Source organism: Babylonia areolata, chromosome 5 (assembly GCF_041734735.1).
Source record: "Babylonia areolata isolate BAREFJ2019XMU chromosome 5, ASM4173473v1, whole genome shotgun sequence".
Taxonomy (NCBI): Eukaryota; Metazoa; Mollusca; class Gastropoda; order Neogastropoda; family Buccinidae; genus Babylonia; species Babylonia areolata.
This window is the reverse complement of record NC_134880.1, coordinates 42,715,638-42,730,637: the sequence shown is the minus strand read 5'-3', so window position 1 is coordinate 42,730,637 and position 15,000 is coordinate 42,715,638. Positions and strand designations below refer to the sequence as shown.

Genomic DNA, 15,000 nt, shown 5'->3' with positions numbered 1-15,000 from the left:
GCATCTTTATTACTGGCATGGAAGAAGTGACATGGTGTATTGTTCGGTTGGAGGAGACAGACCAGACCTGGGGTGTTGGGTGTAGGGGGTGGGGTGGGGATGGGGGATAGAGAAACAAAGAGAGGCTGACAGATGGTGAGAAAGAGACATAGAGACTGAAACAAAGATATGTAGTCATTGGAGGGAAAGGGGGTGGGGGGGGGGGGGGGGTGAGAGACAGACAGACAGACAGCATGGTAGGAAAGCATGACAGATTAACCAAGATAGTGTATGGAACTGCAGCAGACGGGGACAATGGAGACAGAGACAGAGAGAGATTTTTTCAATGTGCTCCCCCTCCCCCATCACACGCACACACACACACACACACACACACACACACACACACACACACACACACACACACACACACACACACACACACACACACACACACACACACACACACACACACACACACACACGTGTTTTAGTTTTAATGATTATCGATACTCACATAAGATAAACCTTCCATTTACTACTATCTTTTTATGTAAATCAAGCGTTGCGTATTCAGGGGGGTGGTTATGGAATCATATCCCAGAAACTTTAAAAACGGAATCAAATTTTCAAAAATTCAAATCTAACTTACTAATATACCTAATGAATCTCTCAAACTTGGCACCTCTTTATCCTAAAATGTACTGATTATGTTCCAATGTCAGTGATATTTTATTAATATAGAAAATGAAGTTTGCTTTTGAATCACCACCCATGTCCCATCTCTGTCAATCTATCTCTCCTCCTTTTTTTTTTTCCTTAATGATTTGGTCTTTTCAATGATAGTTTGTCGTGTCGTACTTAATTAGGTAATGTACATGCTTTCATTTATGCCTTATATTTCCATATCTAATTGTGTGTGTGTGTGTGTGTGTGTGTGTGTGTGTGTGTGTTATTGTATATATATGTGTGCGTGTGTGTGTGTGCGCGCGCGCGCACGCGAGCGCGCGTGTATATGTGTACGTATGTGATGGTCTGACAGGATATGACGTCATAACTGCACGTGAGATCTGAAGAGCGCGTGTTGTCATGGAGTCACGTTGATGAAGGGGAGGGTGGGGCGGGGGGGTGTGGCTGTGGGAGGTGTGTGGAGGGAGGAGGAGATGGAGGGAGGGAAGGGACACTTGATTTATAAAGGATGCATGCTTGCTTTTTTCTGCCTTTTTTTTTCAGTTGACTGTATCATGGAAAAGTGGCCGCATACATTGTGTGGATCGTTTCGTTTGAACGACAAGGCAGCGTTTCAGTGAAACGCTCGCCAGTCTCATTTTTTCTGCAAGGCTGTTATGTAGTGTTTCTGCTTCAAGAGGGGGAAAACGTCAACAATCTCAAGTTTTTGAAACTCATGTGATATTGCTTTACGTACATCTGGAAACACAGTGCTGAAGCTGCTTTCACACCATGGGGCGGTATATGCAGGTAGGTGTTCATGCATTTTGTGTGAGGACGATGCTTATTGTTGTGGTGATAGTAGTGTTTACTTTCTTTAGACTGGCGACGTTTAAGAATGGGTCAGGGTGTGGGGCTTTTTATGACCACAGGGCCAGAGAATTGATCCTAATTATCCGCTGTGTGTAGGGGCTGGGCTCGACACAGAAAGGCGGGTGGGGCCCAGCCCTCTCCTTCCGCCGCCGCCTTCAGTCATTTGCACCTGAGTGGAGTGAGGAGGATCAGAGTAAAGACTCTCGCCTTTCCCCAAAGACAAAACACCATGCCACAACAGGGCCTCGAACCCTGATCACTGGTGAACACTGGATGTCAAGTCCATCGCCTGATCGATTCTGACACGGTGCCACCTTATATCCTTCTTGGGGAAAAAGGACATCATAGCCTTTGCAACATAACCATCTCAGTTGAATGTACTGGGATCATGGCCGGAGCTTCCAGTCAGGATGTTCTCGATGAATTGGACAGGCCGTGTTTTCTTCTTCTTCTTCTTCTTCTGCGTTCACTCGTATGCACACGAGTGGGCTTTTACGTGTATGACCGTTTTTACCCCGCCATGTAGGCAGCCATACTCCGTTTTCGGGGGTGTGCATGCTGGGTATGTTCTTGTTTCCATAACCCACCGAACGCTGACATGGATTACAAGATCTTTAACGTGCGTATTTGATCTTCTGCTTGCATATACACACGAAGGGGGTTCAGGCACTAGCAGGTCTGCACATATGTTGACCTGGGAGATCTCCACCCTTTACCCACCAGGCGCCGTCACCGTGATTCGAACCCGGGACCCTCAGATTGACAGTCCAACGCTTTAACCACTCGGCTATTGCGCCCGTCACAGGCCGTGTTAAAACAGGGTTATTTCATTCATCAGCAGAATTGTGGAGGGAAACAAGTGCAATCAAACGCCTTTCCCGTTATTTTAAAGAAAAAAGATAATGATATCATTTAAAGTCTTCAATGCGCATCAGCCACTCCACAGCTAAAAAAAAATCACAAAAAAGATGGCGGCTCACTCATGCTCTTTCCTCACCCTCAACTCCCCGCCCACACACACACACACATACACCACCCACTTCACGCGCGCGCGCGCACACACACACACACACACACACACACACGGGGGTGTGGGAGGAGTTTTGGGGTGAATGCATGTGTGTGTATGTGTGTGTGCGCGCGCGCATGAGTGTTAGTGGTATGTGTGTTAGCATTGTGTATAATGTGTGTGTGTTAGTATTGTGTGTGTGCGTGCGCGCGTGCGTGTGTGTGTGTGTGTGTAGATGTGTATGTGTGTGGGCGGTGTGTGTGTCCAGACAGGCCAAACGGAATCGATAAGAGAAAAAAAACGTCCCATCCCTCCACCCCCACCAACCCCCCCCCCCTTTCTCTCACCTCCTGGTTCCTTCCTCTCCCCTCACCCCCCCTCAAACCCCCCCTAACATCCCCCCCTCACTCCATCACTTTCTCCTTACCCGCCCACCCCACATTTACAACTGGCATACCCTGTGGGGAGCAAGCACAACTGCAATCAATACCCACCCACCCACCCCGCCACAGCGCTTTTAAACCACCCTCTTGTGACCTCACCCAGCCCCACCCCGCCCACACACACACCCACCCACACACACAGACACACACACACACACGCACGCACGCACGCACGCATGCGCAGAAACACACGCACACATGTGTGCATACACACACATACACTCGCGCGCTCATGCACGCCCACGCCCACACACAAGAGCGCAGACATGCGCGCGTTCACACACACACACACACACACACACACACACACACACACACAGAGAGAACGAACGAACGAAATTTTATTTTTCCAGGGTATTGAGATAAGCATAATGACAAGAATTCTTTTTTTCCACCCAGCCCTGGGGTACAAAATAAAATAAATAAATCAAAAAGAAACCCACAAACACAAATAGAAAAAATCATATCAGAAGAGAGGAAAAGAGGGTGTGTGGGGGTGGGGTGGGGGGCGAGAGGGGAGAGAGTAAAGAAGAAAAGATGAAATGAGAGTGAGAGAGACCGACCGACAGACAGACAGAAAGACGGACAGACTGATAAATCGACAAAGGAGAGAGAGAGAGAGAGGTCAAAAGTTACACTACAAAGTTTAATCACAACACATATCAAAGAAAATGGAAGAACAACAATACAGTAATGTACACACAGGTATGATATTCATGAAAGAAAATGTGGGTAATATGTGAGAAGGAGAGAGGCATATCTTATAACTATTAATAACACCATAAACAATACAGGGAGTGGATTTCTATGAATTACAGTGTTTTTAAGTTCTTCATGAGATATTCACGAGTAATTTTCTTAAATGTATGTTTTTTTTTATTTCATGAATATTAATAGTAGATAACATTGCATTCCATAAGCAACCTCCAGAATAAATAAGACAAAAATTGAAGATATCGACCCCTGGGAGCGGCACCATAATCTTGGGTGGATGATGGACTGGGTTGGTTACAAATCAGCTTCTTAATGAAGGAGGAGCAGTATCAATCATAATTCTAAACATGAAAAGAGCCTTGCTGCATGTAAGTTTCGACTTCAGCGGAAGGATATTTAAGTTTGTGTAATCAGTGATTGATAAGGATGACGATTTAAGAAGGATTAACTTTATGGCTCTCCAATGTAGACTCAGTAGTGGTTTAAGAACATTGTCACTTGCTGAATCTCACGCACAGAGAGAGAGAGAGTGTGTTACATAAGCTCACACATTTACACACGCAAGCATGCACATAGCACACGCACGCACACATACAATCAACACAAACTCACATATACATTGGTGGCGACAACTAGGGGATTGAATATATAGGTGACGGTCGTGTCAGTTCAGTTCTTTTCCAGCGCGAGTCCGACGCGAGATCAGCAGTCTTCCACTGCGGCTGCATGGACATGACGTGTGTGTGTGTGATTGTTACTCATACACTTCGCACACATTACACACACACAACATTCGCTATCACACACACACACACACACACACACAACACACAAACACACGGAGAGGAGAGAAGAACAGTGTTGGGAAAGTTGTGGGAAAGTTGTGATTACATGTCACATGAGGCATGGATTAAGGGGAGGGGGGGGGGAATTTCCAGCGAAATTCACAACTGGGGATAGACGTAAATCTAAAAGAACGAACTCGCGCGCGCACACCCACCCACACACACACACACACACACACACACAGCACACACACGCACGCACACACACACGAAGTGGGGTTGAAGCGCGCGCATGCGTTGACCCTGGGAGGAGACGAGGGGTGGTGGGGAGGGAAGTCCCAGAACTGAATCCGCCTCGCGCTCACCAGGGAGTTGAACCTCGACCCCTTGTGAACAGACACTCACAGCGTTGACCACTGTGCCCGTGGCGTCCTCCCGAGGGCTGTGAAATGACGACAGCTTGCGGTGGGATATTGGATATTGCCCTTCCTGGCTTCGTTCCACTGGAAGGAGCAGACAGTGATTTGTAAGGCGGTGCACTCGGGTTCTGACACGTCTGTCCGTGCTGTCCTAATCTCCTGTGTGTTCTGTGGGGCCAGCGTTGGGAGACGAGTGTTGCGACATGATTATATTGTCGCTGGCGACAATAGGTCCTGACGGTCACAGCACATGATTATTGTCGCACATCCACAGTGTCTCTGTATGTATATGTATGTGTGTGTGTGCGTGTGCGTGTGTGTGTGTGTGTGTGTGTGTGAGAGAGAGAGAGAGTCACATACACATACCATGTTTTTAAGCCATTCTTGCACATTCGCACCACACACACACACACACACACACACACACACACACACACACACACACACACACACACATCATCATCATCATCATCATCGTCATCGTCATCAGCATCTCAAAGTTAATTGTTCGTTCTGAGGCTGGCTACAAAATCTGTCATGGTATTCAACACATATTGTCGCTGGATACAATATTATGTTGGCTGCAATATATGCCCGGTCACAATATGTGTTTGACACTGTAATTATCTTCGGTTTCAATATAATTATGTTAGCGATATGACTGATGACAATATTAAAGTTGACAACAATATATGACCGACGACAGTATTACTGTTGACAACATTATATGACCAACGACAATATTAATGTTGACATTATATGACTGACGACAATATTAATGTTTACAACATTATGACCGACGACAATATTAATGTTGACAACAATATATGGCCGGCGACAATATTAATGTTGACAACAATATATGGCCGGCAACAATATTAATGTTGACAACAATATATGGCCGGCGACAATATTAATGTTGACAACATTATATGACCGACGACAATATTTATGTTGACAACAATATATGACCGACGACAATATTAATGTTGGCAACATTATATGACCGACGACAATATTTATGTTGACAACAATATATGACCGACGACAATATTAATGTTGGCAACATTATATGACCGATGACAATATTAATGTTAACAACAATATAGGCCTTCGACAAGATATGCTGACGTGAGAGCGAGACCGGAATGTTGACACTGTGGCGGCCAGGACATTCTGTGCGAAGTTTTTGCTTGTTCGTTTGTTTGTTTTTTTGTTTGTTTCTTTGTTGTTGTTGTTGTTGTTTTAAGGGGGGCAAGGGGTGAGTAATACCGTGTCGCGTGCTTAGGGAAAGGGGGTGGAGAAAGGGGGAGGGAAGAGGTTCGAAACTGAAGAAAGAAGGAATGGCAGCGTTGTAAATGGTGTTCGATATATTGTTTTCCCTGAGTGTACATCTCAGGGTCAAATTGATAGCACCAAGTGCCATTACTTCTCTGTCTGTCTCTGACTGTCTCTGACTGTCTCTTTGTCTCTGCTCTGACCTGTTGTTTCAAACGCTGTAAACGTGTATGTGGACTGCGTTAATTGATTTTTATAACAATATTTTGTTTGATCTTTTCTCGTTATTTTCCTTTCTGTGTGACTGGTGTCACGAACTGACGGGTGATTAGCCCAGAAATGGACCCTTTGCGGTTGGCTGGGGCTGTCAACGAATTTAAATTGATTTGATTTGATGGTCCAACAGACCAAATGAAAATGCGCGGGTTTTTGTTGTTGTTGTTTTTTGTTTGTTTGTTTTTTTTTTCTCTCTCTCTTTGTTTAATTCTATCATGAAGTGGGTTTTGGGGTTGTTGGGTGGGTTGTTTTTTTTATTGTATTGCATTGTATTGCATTTTTCATGGTATTACATGGCATTGTATTGTATTGCATCGCATTGTATTGCATTGTATTGTATTATGTTACTTTTTGTCACACCACATTTTTCTGTGTGATATTCTGGCACCACCTTTTTCTTCTTCTTTACAGTGTGCAAGTAAATTTATTTCACTACCAGAATAGGGTTTTTTTTTCAGACATTTTGCCAGCGGACAACCCTTCTGTTGCCGTGGGTTCGTTTACATGCGCAAAGTGCATGCTGCACACGGGACCTCGGTTTATCGTATTGAGTGATTGACTGGCTAGCATCCAGCCGACGACTCAAGGTTTCGAGGAGGGGAAGAAAATTTCAGGCGAGTGCAGGATTCGATCCGGTGACCTCAGATTCTCTCGCTTTCCAGGCGGACGCGTAACCGCTAGGCCAGCACTCCAACAGTGTTTTGATGTGACAGCACAGCAGATGGCGTGAGGGGGCCCTGGGTGTTGCTGGCACCCGGGCCTGGCCCACTGCAGCAAGCTGAAGCAGAGACTTGTGGAGACCGGAAGCACAGATTGTAGATGGCGCTTCGGGTGACGCTGAAGTGTCACGAACAGCCCTCTGTCTCGTCGTGCATGCCGTTTATCACCCCCCCCCAACCCCACCCCACCCCTGACCCCCCACCCGCCGCCCCCCCCCACACACTCACACACACACACCCTCTCCCATGCCCCTTCTCCCGTACTCCGTCCTGACCTGCCCGCCAGATGCTCACGGTCTTTCTGCCAATGTTTGCCACGTCAGGTCTTGTGTCATTTATCATTGTTCATTATGGTAACATTACCCCCCAGCCAAACCACAGGGGGCCACGTCTTCAGGGTTGAATAACTGTGAATTTCCATCCAGTAAAACGTTAAACACACACACACACACACACACACACACACACACACACACACACACACACACACACACACACACACACACACACACACACACTTGGAACGGCCAGTCTTCTCCCTTCCATTCTGATGTCCAGCGGGTGTCTGAATGGCCCAGCCTGTATCTTCTCCCTTCCATTCCCCCATCTGATGTCCAGGGAGTGTCTGAATGGCCCAGCCTGTTCCTTCTCCCTTCTGAATGGCCCAGCCTGTTCCTTCTCCCTTCTGAATGGCCCAGCCTGTATCTTCTCCCTTCCATTCTGATGTCCAGTGGGTGTCTGAATGGCCCAGCCTGTACCTTCTCCCTTCTGAATGGCCCAGCCTGTTCCTTCTCCCTTCTGAATGGCCCAGCCTGTATCTTCTCCCTTCCATTCTGATGTCCAGTGGGTGTCTGAATGGCCCAGCCTGTACCTTCTCCCTTCTGAATGGCCCAGCCTGTTCCTTCTCCCTTCTGAATGGCCCAGCCTGTATCTTCTCCCTTCCATTCTGATGTCCAGTGGGTGTCTGAATGGCCCAGCCTGTACCTTCTCCCTTCCATTCTGATGTCCAGTGGATGTCTGAATGGTCCAGCCTGTATTCTTCGTTTCCATCCACATCTTGACTGCGAGACCCTTCTGCTAGTGATGTGAGTTGCGGTAAACGCTGTTGATGTTGCCTCTGGTGTCGTTCGCAGGAAGAGAGTTAAGAGAGACATATTAGCCGTTATGACTTGAGAACCGTGCCGTGTTTACCTGTAAAAATGATAACAGTATGAGTTTCTTTCGGCTTCCCTTTCTAGAACATCTATCCCTCCATCTGATGCTGGAGTTTGGTCACGCAAGGTTAATTTAGGTTTTTAAAGCTTCTGAAACAATTTTGTTTAAACACATGCCGTCTCAAGCACTTGAATATCATAGAAAAAAATTACGCTGATTTCGAAGTGTCTTTCATTTTGGTTCTCTTTAGTTAAAAAAAGAGGTTATTTGTGTCAGGGGTAATAAAGTACAGCAGCGAAATATTCCAGATGACTTTTAATCCTCCTCTCCCCCACCCCGGTTTTTTTTCTGTTTGGTTGGTTGTTTGGTTGTCTTTTGGCGTGTGTGTGTTTGTTTTTTTTTGGGGGGGGGTTTGTTGGGTTTTTTGGTTTTGTTTTTTTGTTGGTTTTTTTTTTTTCTTTCTTTTTTCTTTCTTTCTTTTTCCTCTTCTAATATCACTTAAAGTGGAAAGGCGTTCAATTGAAGACTACCTTGAACTAAACATTCTTTTTAAAAGCTGATCCCCAAAGGATCTTTCCGATCGAAATAGCGGTTTCTCATAATTCGAAGCAGATGACGATTCGTGCAACGGAGGTAAGCTGGTCCTCAAAATACCGTCGCTTTCATCCGGGTTTTCCTGTGGGATATTTTTTATTTTTTCACCTTTACGGTTTTAAAATGTGTGTGTGTGTGTGTGTGTGTGTGTGTGTGTGTGTGTGTGTGTGTGTGTGTGTGTGTGTGTGTGTGTGTGTGTGTGTGTGTGTGTGTGTGTGTTTAAAAACCTGTGTGAATTTTGTCATTGACATTATCAAAGAATGGCTTTAGTCATTGTTAGTTTCAAAGAACAAACCCACAATCATAAATATTGCACAACAACAACAACAACAACTGCTCCTTAGAGCATCATTCAAAAGAAGAGAAATCACCGTGCCTCTTAATGATGCTGCTAACATGCTCCGATTCTTGATTTCGTCTGCCGCTGGTTTCCTGGGACACACTGGTTACGTAAAAACAACAACAACAAACAAAACAAAAAAGACTGGTTGTTTCCAGAAAGCTGACATGCTCCTCACATCCCTGTTAATGGGCTTGTGGCTTTCCTTTTCTGAATGTTCTGTGTCTCTCTCTGTCTCTATATCTCTCTGTGTCCGAGTCTGTCTGCCTCAGTCTTTGTAGTGGTCTGTCTTTCTGTCTCTCTGTCTCTCTCTCGCTCGCTCGCTCGCTCTCGCTCTCCCCTCGTCTCTCCCCCTAGGCTGATCTGCTATGCTGCGTTCGGCCACTTGTCCTTCATAAACCACCATGCCTTCCAACCCTATTGGATCCCCCCCCTCTCTGTCTGTCTGTCTCTGTTTGTCTGTCTCTGTCTGTCTGTCTGTCTGTCTGTCTCTGTCTGTCTGTCTGTCTGTCTCTCTATCTGTCTCTCTCTGTCTCTGTCTGTCTGTCTGTCTGTCTCTCTCTCAGTGTAACGAAGCCACGAGTGTTACACGAGATGTTACAACATATAATGTCATATTCTGTGTCTGTCTCTATCATCTGTCTGTCTGACTGCTTCCCCCCCGCCCCCCCCCCCCTCTCTCTCAGGACTTTCTGTGTGTGTATGTGTGTGTCTCTCTGTCTCTGTGTGTAACGTAGCCACGAGCGTTACACGAGATGTTACAACGTATTGAGTCCTATCCCTGTGTCTCTGTCTGTCTGTTTCTGTCTCTGTCTGACTTTGTCTGCTTGTTTGTCTGTCTGTCTCTCTCCGTCTCTGTCTCTGTTTCTCTGTCTGTCTCTGTCTGTCCCTGTCTCTGTCTCTCTCTCTGTCTCTCTTTCTCCCCTGGCTTTAATGAGACATGTTGGTCATGCAAGAAGTGGTTGTTCCCAGAGGACTGCTATTCTCTTCACACCCCTTCGGCCTCTTGTGCCTGATGTATTACCACCACCACCACCACCACCACCACCCCCCCCCCACACACACACACCCTTCCCTTTCTCCGTTGCTCTCTGTATGTCTGTCTGTTAACATGGCTGTTGGTCTGTTTGCCTCTTTGTCCGTCTGTTCGTCTGTCCGTTCGTCTGTTAGTTTGTCTATCTGTCTGTCTGACGTGTGTGCGTGTGTGTGTGTGTGTGTGTGATTGTTGACCACTGACCACACCCCTCCTCCTCCACTACCATGGACATTGACCACACCCCTCCTTCCCACCCCCCACTCCATGAATATTGACCACACCCCTCCTACCCACCACCACCACCACCATGAATATTGACCACACCCCTCCTCCACCACCACCACCATGAATATTGACCACACCCCTCCTCCCCCACCACCATGAATATTGACCACACCCCTCCTCCCCCACCATCAAGATAAATATTGACCACACCCCTCCTCCCCCCCACACCCCCACCAAGATGAATATTGACCACACCCCTCCTCCCCCCACCACCATGAATATTGACCACACCCCTCCTCCCCCACCACCACCATGAATATTGGCCACACCACTCCTTCCCCCACCACCACCATGAATATTGACCACACCACTCCTCCCCCACAACAACCATGAATATTGACCACACACCTCCTCCCCCCACCACCATGAATATTGACCACACCCCTCCTCCCCCACCACCACCATGAATATTGACCACACCCCTCCTCCCCCACCACCACCATGAATATTGACCACACCCCTCCTCCCACCCCACCACCATGAATATTGACCACACCCCTCCTCCCACCCCACCACCATGAATATTGACCACACCCCTCCTCCCCCACCATGAATATTGACCACACCCCTTCTCCCCCCACCACCATGAATATTGACCACACCCCTCCTCCCCCCACCACCATGAATATTGACGACACCCCTCCTCCCCCACCATGAATATTGACCACACCCCTCCTCCCCCCACCACCATGAATATTGACCACACCCCTCCTCCCCCCACCACCATGAATATTGACCACACCCCTTCTCCCCCACCACCACCATGAACATTGTCTACTGTGGTGTGTTGGTCAAGTGGTAACGCATCCGCCTATGAATTGAGAGAATGACTTTGAGTGGTGGTCTGGACACGAGCCACTTGGATGAGACAGTAAATTGAGATCCTGTGTGCAGCATGCACTTAGAGCACGTAAAAGAACACACGGTATCAAAAAGTTTGTCCCTAGGTGGCGCTATCAATGCAGTGACGCGCACTCCCTGCGGGGGGGAGAGCAGCCAGAATTTCATACAGAGAAATCTTTGTTGTGACAAAAAGAGTAATACAATACAATTCAGGACAATATAATACAATACAATACTGATGAAACCCCCGCCATACACTGTCGATTTACAATGATTGGTTTGCTCGGATTCTATAATATTTTTTTTTTAAAACAACAACATCAACAGCAAAAAACGACTTGGTATTGAGCGATGCTGGACCCTGCCCCCCAACCCCCCCCCCCCCCCCCCCACCCACACACACACACACACCCAAACACACACCTCCGCCACCACCCTCTCCCACCCCATCCTCCTCTACCACCTCTTTCTCCGAAGAAAGATCCCGTGCCCCGTCCCTCCCTGCCCGCTTGCCTACATATATCGATTGTGGCTGTGGGGGGAGGGGGGGGGGTAGTGTGAGGGTGGTGTGGTGGTTCAGCCCATACCCGCCCACCGCCTACTCTTCCACCCCTACCCCCATCCTTCAGGTTAGTGCCGTGGAAGAGTTGTGGAGGTCGGCGGGAAGGTCGAAGGAAGGAAGGAAGGAAGGGGGATGAAACAGATCACAGACATACAACTGGTATCGGCCTGTCCGCCGGCCGCCCGGTCACTGCTGCCGTGTGTGTGTGTGTGTGTGTGTGTGTGTGTGTGTGAATGTGAAATCGGGAAGGGGGGTGAGGGGGTAAGCGGAGGTTTTTTTGTTTTTTTTCTCTCAATCCTGCCTACTTCTTTCCTTCATCGATGATTGAAGAGGGGCAATGTGAAGGAGGTCCAGAGAGACAACGATTAGGCCTTTACAACGGAGAAGCCCTGAAGTGCTATCGAAAGAACAATCCTTTACCAAGGAGGACACGGACACGAGGAAACGGCGCTTAAAGGATCCGACGCTTCGATTTTGTCCGTAGCTTGCTGCTGGCTGCTACTACTACTGCTGCTGCTGCTGCTGCTGCCCGCTTCATGTGGGAGTCGGCGGGAGCTGGGTTCTCTTGGCACGGCCGTGCTGGTGGCGGTTTGCAGTGACGGGACGGTGGCACGGGAGAGGGGGGGTTGGGGGGGGCAGAGGGCGAGGCTGGAGGGGTCGTGTGTAGGTGTAGGGGTGTGCTGGGGGGGTGGGGGGTGGGGGGCGTGAGCCGCAGGCAACTGAGACTGGGAGGGAGGAGGGAGAGAGAGAGAGAGAGAGAGAGTAGCTGCACAGAATTGGAGGCAAGCAGAGTGAAGGGGCAGAGTTTGGTGTGGTGATGGTCTTTCTCTCCTCTGTGTGTTTTCTCTCTTTCTCTCTTTCTTTGATTCACATGTTTGACCAGAGAGGACCGGTGGGTGATCAGAGGTGTGTGTGTGTGTGTGTGTGTGTGTGTGTGTGTGTGTGTAGAGTGTATGTGTGTGTGTGTGTGTGGATGGGTGTGTGTGTGTGTGCACTTCACGGCGTTCCGTGGATAGACTGTTGTGGCTCGTGACGTAACTCTCTGCAGTGTCAATCGAAGAGAGGCAGAGCACGGCAACACCGCCATCGCCATCAACAACAACAGGCGCCTGATGGCCCTGTCCTAGCTGAGCTGTGGGCTCTGGGGGTTTGTTTTTTCTGTGCTTTTCACCGACTTGTTTTTGGATTGTAGGTGTGTGTATTGCTGTGTGTTCACCGCCTGTGGTGGTTGTCCAAAGCCCTCCAACGGAAGACACGACCAACAAACACTTAAAGCAAAGATGGGTAAAGGGTGATTGATCCTTTGGTGGTGTTCTTTGGCCGTTGATTTCAACTCGGAGTGCACGTTACGGCTGTTGGAACTGCGACACGTGGTCATTGTGTGAGACAGGTGTGTATGATGAGACCGTGGAGTGGGACGGGCATGTATTTTGATTGACGCGTGGTGTCAGTGGGAACAGGTGTTGTTGTGGCCAGTTGTTTTGTGGGAGGATGGAGGGGGGGGGGCGTGGTGTGACTGATTGATTGATTCATTGATTGATCGACATGTCGTGTGGCCAGATACTGTGACCGGGGCAGTCACACACACACAACACAACCGTCACGAACAAGTTTTCAGTTTTTCATATTTTGATAGTTGTCACTGATCTGGTGGCCGATGCTTCAGGAAAGCTGGCGTGCTGAAGCCCAGTGTAGAGAAAGTGGACGGATGTAAGTTTTAAGTGGTTTGTTTGCTGAAACTGAACAGGTCTTGATTAAAAGAAAGTGATGATAGCTTTCAATAACCGACTGATATCATGCATCAATCAACTAGTTGTTTGGGTTTTTTTGTTTTGTTTTGTTTTGTTTTTTCCTTTCTGAATGCGTGGAGTTAGAAGAGAAAGAGAACAGTGAACATCTGTAGCAGTTCTTTTCTTTCTTTTTTAATATGTGGTGTTAGAAGAGAACAGTGAACAGTAGAACGACGACAGCAGCAGTGAGCACAGAGCACACAGAGAATACAGACAACAGAGCACACAGACAATACAGACAATAGAGCACACAGCTCACAGAGAATACAGACAATAGAGCACACAGCTCACAGAGCACACAGAGAATACAGACAACAGAGCACACAGACAATACAGACAACAGAGCACACAGCTCACAGAGCACACAGAGAATACAGAGCATAGAGCACACAGAGAATACAGAGCATAGAGCACAGAGAATACAGAGCATAGAGCACACAGCTCACAGAGCACACAGAGAATACAGAGCATAGAGCACACAGCTCACAGAGCACCTCCGCCAGCACCACTTCACGTGGTGGGGACTGGGCTCTCTGACAGAAGCAGCGGCAGCAGTGGTGGGCCATCGACAAGTGAAGCTGGGGCAATCGTTAGGACGTTCCGTGTTCCCAGAACGCACTGCCGGGGCCGATGCTGGTGTCAGTCCGAGTTATATAGCGCGTCAGACGGGGCACTGTTTGGGGGTGGTGGTGGTGGTAGTGGTGGTGCTGGTAATGCTCTGATCACGCAGGTGTACTACTGTGAAGGTACCGCACTTGATATTATCGGCGGCATTTCTCCAAAATAACTCTGTGGTTCCGTGTGGGGCCATCCCAGGTGCATTGGCGGTATGTGGGGAAGAGCTGTCCTTGGGAGGAGTAGTTGCTGCCCTCTAGCCAGCTGATTGCCTGCCGTGGCGTTAGTGAACGGGATAATGTATTTGTCCTCTGGCGAGATGGTGTGCCGGAGTGCTAACGGCTTCCAGGCTGTGACGAGGAAGAGTCCAGCGGACACACGGAGAGAGGACGACGGGCCCTGGGTTCACTGTCCAGTGGTCAGTTAGCGGAGCCAGGGCCAGCCATGGTCAGTTCCACGCCGGTCACCATGAAGGGTCAGAGCGTGTCAGCGTGCTGCTGAAAGGTGGTGACAGTGACGACTGTCTACAACAGGTCTTTCAGGGAATCCCTCCGGCACTTGTGATCACCTGTCTGTCAGTTGTTGTGTGTGGGTGGGTGAGGGTGGGGAAGTGGGG

At 48.3% G+C, this 15,000-nt stretch overlaps 1 protein-coding gene across 3 annotated transcripts in view; it reads left to right on the top strand.

Moving 5' to 3' along the window:
* Window positions 1-15,000, top strand: part of LOC143282481 (myogenesis-regulating glycosidase-like) — a 210,861-nt gene that overhangs the window by 114,613 nt on the left and 81,248 nt on the right. The gene's annotated exons all lie outside the window — the stretch shown is intronic.